Genomic DNA, 9202 nt, shown 5'->3' with positions numbered 1-9202 from the left:
AAGTAAAAGTTAGAGAGACTTTTCTGTAAAAAAAATAAATAAATAAAAAAAAATAAAAAAACTTTGAAGTGCCTCAGCTAAAATGCATAATGACATTCTAATCTAACCCAAGTCAATACATGTTTTTAAAAAGTTATAAACCTTAACAGGAAAAATGAAACAACTTTTATCAGCAATTTCTATTAGGATGAGAATCTTAAAGTAGTAGAAGTGTGGCTTTATATGCACTTAGAACACCAAACAGAGAAAGAAAAACAAGTCCATTTTCATCTTTTTTTTTTTTTTTAATAAAACCCTGTGTGACTATGGGACCAAACTGCTTGTGGCAGAAACATAATTCTATATAAACTTCAGATGTTCTGCACATAAAAAAATTCAGAGTTGCATGAGTTCCCAAGGATTTTTTGTTTCAGCCTACCTACTCTGTGTATGAAGCTGAGATAGGTAAAGTTTCTTTCTGTAACCATTGATTATCACTGAACACCAAAATTAAGAAAAGCAAGATGGGTTACAAAATGTAAATTTTCCAAAGGAGTAAGAATGTGTTGCCTTAGTCTAAAAGGGACCTGTTTTCTCTCTCCCTTCATTGTTTTGAGAAGTCTTTGCAGTTAACCTGGGGAAAGCAAATCATGCAATCAAAATTTTCCTTTGATGTGAAGTTGAACATCATCATTCAGGTCTACAAGCTTCTAAATATACGTAATCACATTTAGGAGTACATTGAGAGTTTACTCTACAAACCAGCTTTCTATAAGGATTCTATTGAAAAGCTGGTATGTAAAGGCTTGTGGTGGTTTGTCAACTATTACAGTTTTTGAAAGATGTCTTCCGAAGATAAGTTCTTTGTATATGTTGCTTGTAAACAAACACAACTTTCACAGAAAGGCCAGTGCCTCACTAGTTGCCTTTTAGGAGCTAACATATTTAGATAATATCTGCTTATACCCTCTTAAGAGTAGTAAAAACAATAATCTTATAAATCTGAGATATTGGTTTCAAGGATTCCTGGAAGAATAGTCTTAATCTCACATAAATCTGATCAATAGTATCTTGGATATGGACTGGAAAAGTAAGGTCTGCATCTCTTAGCTCATTTAGACTACAGTGCACTTAGTGTTTAATATAGGTCTAAAAGTAGGCAGAATTCCAGTATGCTTCTTGTTTTCAGTAGAAAAGTAGATTTCCAATTTAATTGCTCTTCTGTTAGTCGTGGAACATATTGCATGACATAATAAAGATCTAATACTTTCCAGTCCAACTCACAGATGAATAACCACTATCTAGATAGTGGTGAGATATCCCAAAGAACTGTTTCTTCTGCTTCCTCTGAAACATTATTTATTGATAGCCTCCCTTGAACTGCTTGATTTGAATTAACTGCTCCATTAGTTGATTCAGGACTATCAGAAGCAACCTCATCCACTTGTTCCTTATCAAGTGTTTTTACTATCTCTTCAATTTTGCAGCCTGTCCTGGAGAATCTGATCCTGATGTGTCAGTTATTCAATGCTAAGAAAAGTGGAAGATAGGAGGAAATAGGGACCCCAAAATTTAGTCCATGCGAGATTGCCTGAGAAAGGATTATGTCCTATTTTCCAGTTTGCTTTACATGTTTATTTGTCATTTCATAACTACCAGCATTTGCGATACTTGTCAGGCCTTTCTTGTGCTCTTGGTGTTGATGTGTTCAAATTATTGTCCATATGAAGTCCAATTCTACTTTGTTTCAATGGATTTTCTCTCTCGTGAATGTGCTTCCTCCAATGATTTGATAAATTTATGTTAACAAGCTGATTTCATTCTTTGGTGGATTTTCTCCTCCTGAAAGTAAGCTTTCCTAAAATCTGAGTATTTCATTTTTGCTCAGGCAGGACATATTGCCTGTATTTGATTTGATGGCAAAAAGGCTTTTCTTACCCAAGGGATACAGGAGTACTGATGCATAGGGGCACTTGTACCCCAATGTTTATAGCAGCACTCTCAACAATAGCCAAATTATGGAAAGAGCCTAAATGTCCATCAACTGATGAATGGATAAAGAAATTGTGGTTTATATACACAATGGAGTACTACGTGGCAATGAGAAAGAACGAAATATGGCCCTTTGTAGCAACGTGGATGGAACTGGAGAGTGTGATGCGAAGTGAAATAAACCATACAGAGAAAGACAGATACCATATGGTTTCACTCTTATGTGGATCCTGAGAAACTTAACAGAAACGCATGGGGGAGGGGAAGGAAAAAAAAAAGAGGTTAGAGTGGGAGAGAGGCAAAGCATAAGAGACTCTTAAAAACTGAGAACAAACTGAGGGTTGATGGGGGGTGGGAGGGAGGGGAGGGTGGGTGATGTGTATTGAGGAGGGCACCTTTTGGGATGAGCACTGGGTGTTGTATGGAAATCAATTTGACAGTAAATTTCATATATATAAAAAAAAGGCTTTTCTTGTTCTCACGTCATCTTTTTTAAAAAGTTTATTTATTTTGAGAGAGTGAGAGCTGAAGCAGGGTAGTGGCAGCGAGAAAGGGAGAGAGAGAGGGAATCCCAAGCAGGCTCCCCTCTGTCAGCACAGAGCCTGACTCAGGACTCAGTCTCACGAACTGTGAGATCATGACCTGGGCTTAAATTGAGTCAGACACTTAACCGACTGAGCCACCCAGGCACACCTCAACCTCATCTCTTATGGGTGCTTCATGTAAACCTGTGCCGGCAGAAATATATCCTCAGGTTCCACCCATTCCTCAGCCCAATAGCTTTCATTTCCTTGCCAGATTGCAAATCTATTCCAACGGATCACAACCTCCTGTAAAAATTAAGGGTCACCCCAACCTCTTGTAACTATAAAGCCTGCCTCCCACAGTCTCTGCTAAGCCACTCTGTTTTCAAGTGCAATTTTCACGTGGCCTTGTGTGGACTGGAATGATTTCCTTCAGGGCTGTATAATTGATTAATAAACTTAAGTTTTAGTTCATCTGCCTGGCATCAGGTGTTGTGCATTTGGCCATCGCATACTGTTTAGGGTGGAACATCCCTTTCTCACCAATGAGGTGAATAGGAGTAAATCAAAACTGGGGTCAGACTCCCTTGTTCCTTTGCATGTCTCTTAATCTTTTGTGGGAAATTGCACATTTGAGATAATATGTTGTAGCAACTCTGGCTACTGACTCCTCCTCTGGTGCTTGTTATTGTTCTTTGCTTTTCTATTTATTTGCTTAGTGACTGTTTGGATTATTTTGGAAGTCTATTCCACCTCCCCCAAAGCATGAAACCTCTGATTTTCCTCCTCAAGGAACCAAGCACAGGCTTGGATATGGCTTCAATCACTCAAGGATGAGTATTTTTTGCAAGGCTACTTTTGATTGTCTCTTTCCCTGGCCACACTCAGCTGGTAGTCTTCATGAGTTGCAGGATTGGGCATAAATTGCTCAATAGACTGAACCAATTAAATTTGGGTTCCTTTGATGGGACAGTTTTCAGGTTAGTATTTGTGATTTGTTCTTACCCCAGTGGGGCTCTTCTTAGTTGTACCTTTCCCTGGTTCTCTCTGGCAAACTAGTTTTCTTTTTTTAAAAAATTTTTAATGTCTATTTATTTTTGACAGAGAGAGAGAGAAAGAGGAGAGAGAGAGAGAGGGCGCACACAAGCGGGGGAGAGGCAGAGAGTGAGACACAGAAAACAAAGCAGACTCTAGGCTATGAGGTGTCAGCACAGAGCCTGATGTGGGGCTTGAGCCCACGAACCACAAGATCATGACCTGAGCCGAAGTCAGACACTTAACCGACTGAGCAACCCAGGCACCCTGGTAAACTAGCTTTCTTACAGTTTAGTTTTTAATTTGAATAATTCTACTCACTTACTCTTTTTTTCCAGCTCTTCTTTTATTCATTTTTTAAAATATAATTTATTGTCAAATTGGTTTCTATACCACACCCAGTGCTCATCCCAACAAGTGCCCTCCTCAGTGCCATCACCCACTTTCCCCTCGCCCCCACCCCCCATCAACCCTCAGTTTGTTCTCTGCATTTAAGAGTCTCTTATGGTTTGCCTCCTTCCCTCTCTGTTTGTAACTGCTTTTTCCCCCTTCCCTTCCCCCATGGTCTTCTATTAAGTTTCCCAAGATCCACATATGAGTGAAAACATATGATATCTGTCTTTCTCTGACTGACTTATTTGACCCAGCATAATACCCTCCAGTTCCGTCCACCTTGCTGCAAATGGCATGATTTCATTCTTTCTCATTGACAAGCAGAATTCCATTGTATATATAAACTACGTCTTCTTTATCCATTAATCAGTTGATGGACATTTAGGCTCTTACTCTTAATTGCTCTTAACCACAAACTATTATTTTTGAGAGGGCTATAAGCTTCAACTTCTTCATCGTCTATTGCAAATTGATTCACTTCCCTTGGGAAGAGATGCAGAGCCCCCTGTTTAATGGCCTGCTTCTTGGGAAAAAGTCTATGAGCTATAGATGAGGAACTGGGAATGGTGTACTTCTTAATGGGTAACACTCCTGCTTTGGGAGCTGCTGATTCAGTGGAGGGGGACAGTAGTTTCAGGTCTTCTTGGTTTGACTCACCTAGTGTGGAATCTCTTACTAAACGGGGGCCCCAATATTCTCAGTTGTGCTGCATCGAAGGTAATCCTATAGGGGGAAACTGCATGGAAGACGGGAACCCCACCTCGGACTATACGCACCTAGACTTCACGTCAGCAATAGGTAGCTGGAGCAATATGAGAAATGTTGATGCTCTGCCTTTTCTGCAAAGATCACTCTGGGAGAAGGGGGGAGAAGGTACCCTGCTTTCTTGGCTGTACCAATTTGGATTTTCTCTCTTGCTGACAAAGGAGGGAAAGAGGGGGTATAGGTTTTGGCTCAAATGCCACTGATTCTCACTGTCCTTATCAATTATTTGTGTTTATTTACTTATTTTGAGAGATTGAGAGACCACGCACATGTGCTTGAGCAAGTGGGGGAGCGGAGGAGAAATAGGGAGTGGGAGAGAGAATCCCAAGCTCACACCCGGCTTTCAGTTTGAAATCCAATGTGGGGCTCGAACCCACCGACGTGATATCATGACCTGAGCTGAAACGAAGATTCGGATGCTTAACTGATTGAGCCACATAGGCACTCCACAGCCCTTATCAGATTTTAGCAGATATTCTTGAATAAATGTTTCTTTACTGGCTGTATGCCCTTAGGAGCATTTCTAGATAATTTAGATTGTTTGATTAAACAACAACAACAACAACAACAACAACAACAACAACAACAAAAACCAACAAAACTAATTTTTACCAGTTTCATTGGGGAGCAGATTCATAGAGCTCCTCAGGTTATCATGACAGTAGTGCAACTTCTAGCAATCTTTATTAGTCACCTCCTTAAGGGCCTGTTCTACCTCAAAATGCCAGCAGTGTGAGAATGTAAGGGGGCATGAAATGGCCACTGAATGCTATGTCCATTCATGCACTGTTACATCACCCTCACCATGGGCAGCAATGCTTTGTCTGCGTGTAAGTGTCCCAATTATCACAAAATGTGGGCGTTCTTGGACTCAAGAACTACCAGTATGTGGCCAGAATCTGCCACTCACATAGGGATGGCACTGCATCAGTGGAATACATTTCAATGTCTGGTAGATTCCAGTGATAGCCACAGAATGGCAGCAGAGAGCCCCTGTAGTCCATTTGTTAAGAATGGGCAGGAGGAACCAGGGCACCTGGGTGGCTCAGTCAGTTAAGCATCTGACTTCAGCTCAGGTCATGCTCTCATGGATCTTGGGTTCAAGACTCACATCGGGCTTGCTTCAGATTCTTCGTCTCCCTCTCTCTTTCTCTCTGCCCCTCCCTCGCTCATGCTCTGTCTCTCCCTCTTAAAAATAAATAAACATTAAAAAATAAATAAAAAAAAAAAAAGAACGGGCAGGAACCTTCCCTTGAGCTCTATGTTTTAAGTATTTGCCATACTTTACTGTACTATGAGGGGAGAACCAAATGGAAAACACCACAATTAGTACAAGGGCAGTGGACAAGTACACAACCAGGAACTCATCTGTTTCCTATGATGTAGTCATGTGGTTTCCTTGAAGCACCACAAAACAGCAGTGAGAGGGCCTGATGGCTCGTGGTGGGGTAAAGTTAACCAAACGTTTGACGTGACCCACCTGTAAGATTTATAAAACTTGCAAGGTCGGAGGCAATACTTCAGTTGGGGTCCTACATGCCATATTCCTAATTATTCAAAATGTTTAATTCAACCAATAAACCGTTAAAACATGTTACATCTCCTTCCATGACAAATAGACTTTCATAATGGCCTGAAAGGTCTGGTTTGGGTTTTGAATTCATGGACTGCTTTACCTTTTGAGCCTTCAGTGTGGGAAGAATTACCACCAACCTTCCAGGCCCATGGCCCTAGACTAGGCCTCAGGCGTTCATTCACCAGTCTGCGTTTTCTTCCCACCCCGAGTTTTATCCCCCACCTTTGAGGACTCATTTGTATGTATGTGGACAACCTGGGCCAATCATTAACTGTTCCTCATGTACAGCCCTGCTCCTGCCATAGCCACCTGGAAGTACATACACCAACAAGGCTGTTAAGCCACAAAGGACAGCCCCAACAAAGGGCATGCTGGTGCTGGAAGCAGGCTTGGGTCCATTTGGATGAGGAGTTCTGGTGTCCCAGGTATCTCAAGGATGATATGGAGGAGGCTAGGACACTGCGTGTGCATTTATTCCTCTGGCCTCAACACTGGGCGTTTGGCCCTGTGGGGAGAACATATTGAGAAGAGAACCAAAGGGAGTCTTCAAAGCATGAAGTTCAGGAGACGGGCCTCTCTTGATAGGGTCTAAGAAAAATGTTGTGTTTAATAACTGGTACACCATGAACTAAACAATCAGAAACAAAATGAGGGCCTTCAAATCACACTACATGGATGGCTGTCTATTTGCCCCACCCTTTCCAATTGCTTAATGCTGAGAAAGAGCACTGTATGTTCTCTCACCATGTAGTTCTAGCCATAAGGTGTAGTACGTGATAATACGTTTTAAACTGCCAGCACTGGTGAAAAGAAAAGTTTTTGGATGCATTACATTTAGTCACTTTAATAAACATCAATTGAGCACCTATGAAGATGGAGAACAGAGTGCTTGATATTTGGGGAAGGAAGAATAAAACCTTCTAAGTTTGTTGGTGTACCTGAGTGGCACAGTCCGTTGAGTGTCCAACTCTTGATTTCAGCTCAGGTCATGATCCCAGGTTCATGGGGTCGAGCCCAGCGTCAGGCTCGAACACTGAGTGTGGGGCCTGCTTAAAATTCTCCCTCTCTCCCCGGGGCACCTGGGTGGCTCAGTTGGTTGAGTGTCCGACTTTGGCTCAGGTCATGATCTCACAGTTCGTGAGTTCGAGCCCCACACAGGACTCGCTGCTGTCAACTTGTCAGTGCAGAGCCCACTTAGGATCCTCTCTCCCTCTCTCCCTGCCCCTCCCCTGCGTGTGCTCTCCCCAAAATAAGTAAATATTTAATAAAAGATTCTATATCTCTCTCGTTGTTCCTCTCCCCAACTCAAGCTCTATCTCAAGTTAAAAAAACAAACCTTCTAAGTTTGCAATTATTCAGGATTTCACAATCCACATGAATAGGGTCAAGAGGGGTGGAGCAGTAAATACACATATATAGATTTTTGCAATATTAGTTAGAACATGAGATGTGCTACCACACAATAGGAAAGAAAGAGATATTGATGGAAAATACAAGCACCTAGGCAGCTTTACCTAAATGTAGGAACAGGATCTTCTATCATCAAACCTCTGGCCTTTCTCTGATCCTCCACTCTGGTAAACTAAGACTTCATTTTCCTTAAACAGCTTCCAGATAATAGGCCCATTTTCTCCCTTTCCTCTTTTAATTCATTGCCATTTTTATTAGGACATATTTCAGATGTACACAGTGCTGGGGCCACAGACTGGCGTGTACATTATCTCCTCTCTCCCAGGGGCAGGACTCACTGTGGAGTGGTGTGGCCCCTGTCTGGGCTACTTGCACAGTGCCAGGCTTGTGGTGTTGCTTCGATGGGATCTGGCCGAGGGCATATTAGCCGGGGTGGATCTGCAAGGTGCACAGGGGCGGGAGCAGCAGGCTTAGCTCACTTTGCCATTGGTGGTCCCCTGAGGGAGGGGCCCTGAAGCACTGGGATGGAGGCAGGCAGACCTTTCAGATGGACAGATCCACAGAAGCACAGCATTGGGTGTTTGCGCAGTGCAAGCAAGTTCAGTGACCCAAACTGGTTCCCTTTGGGATTTCAGCTGGGGGATACTCGAGAGAGATGGCACTGGCTAGTGCCTTTGTTCCCCACCGAGCTGAACCCTGTCTTCAGGAGCTCAACACCTCTCCCTCCTGTTGTCCTCTCGCTCTCTCACTCTCTGAGCAGAGCTGTTGACTTATAACATTCCAGATGTTAAGTCCGCTGGCTGTCAGAACTCACACAGTCTGGGCCCTCCGCTTTTGCAAGCCAAACTTGGGGATTTTGCCTTGCTGGGTGGGCTGCCCCCACACTGCCCCGGCTCCCTCCCACCAGTCCATGTAGTACGCTCTGTCTCTCCGCCTTTCCTACCTTCTTCTGTGAGCCTCTTGTCTACGCTTGGCTCCAGAGTCCTTTCTGCTAGTCTTCTGGCGGTTTTCTGGGTTATTTAGGAAGACGTGTGTAGAATCTAAGTGATCAGGAGGACGCAGTGAGCCCAGAGTCCTCCTATGCCATCATCTTCTTCCCCTCTCCTGGGTTTCTTTTTTAACATTACTTTGGATATTCAGAGTCTTTTCTGGGTCCATACAAATTTTAGAATTGTTTGTTTTAGCTCGGTGAAGAATGCTGGTGTTATTTTGTTAGGGATTGCATTGAATATGTAGATTGTATTGTATAGTATCTACATTTTAACAATATTTGTTCTTCCAGCCCATGAGCATGGAATGTTTATTCCATTTATTTGTGTCTTCTTCAATTTATTTCAGAAGCTTTCTATAGTTTTCAGTGTGTAGATCTTTTTTTCCCTCTTTGGTTAAGTTTATTCCTAGTTATTTTATTATTTTTAGTGCAATTGTAAATGGGATCAATTCCTTGATTTCTCTTTCTATTGTTCCATTATCAGTGTATAGAAATGCCACAGATGCCTGTAAGTCAATTTTGTATCCTGAGACTCTG

The 9202-nt window shown here is 42.3% G+C and overlaps 1 pseudogene; it reads right to left on the bottom strand.

Annotated features, from left to right (window-relative positions):
* Window positions 1-608: 608 nt before the first annotated feature.
* Window positions 609-6414, bottom strand: LOC123594415 (annotated as a pseudogene).
* Window positions 6415-9202: the final 2788 nt, after the last annotated feature.

This window comes from Leopardus geoffroyi, chromosome X (genome assembly GCF_018350155.1).
Source record: "Leopardus geoffroyi isolate Oge1 chromosome X, O.geoffroyi_Oge1_pat1.0, whole genome shotgun sequence".
NCBI lineage: Eukaryota > Metazoa > Chordata > Mammalia > Carnivora > Felidae > Leopardus > Leopardus geoffroyi.
Note: the sequence above shows the minus strand (reverse complement) of the source record. Positions and strands in the feature narration are given on the sequence as shown.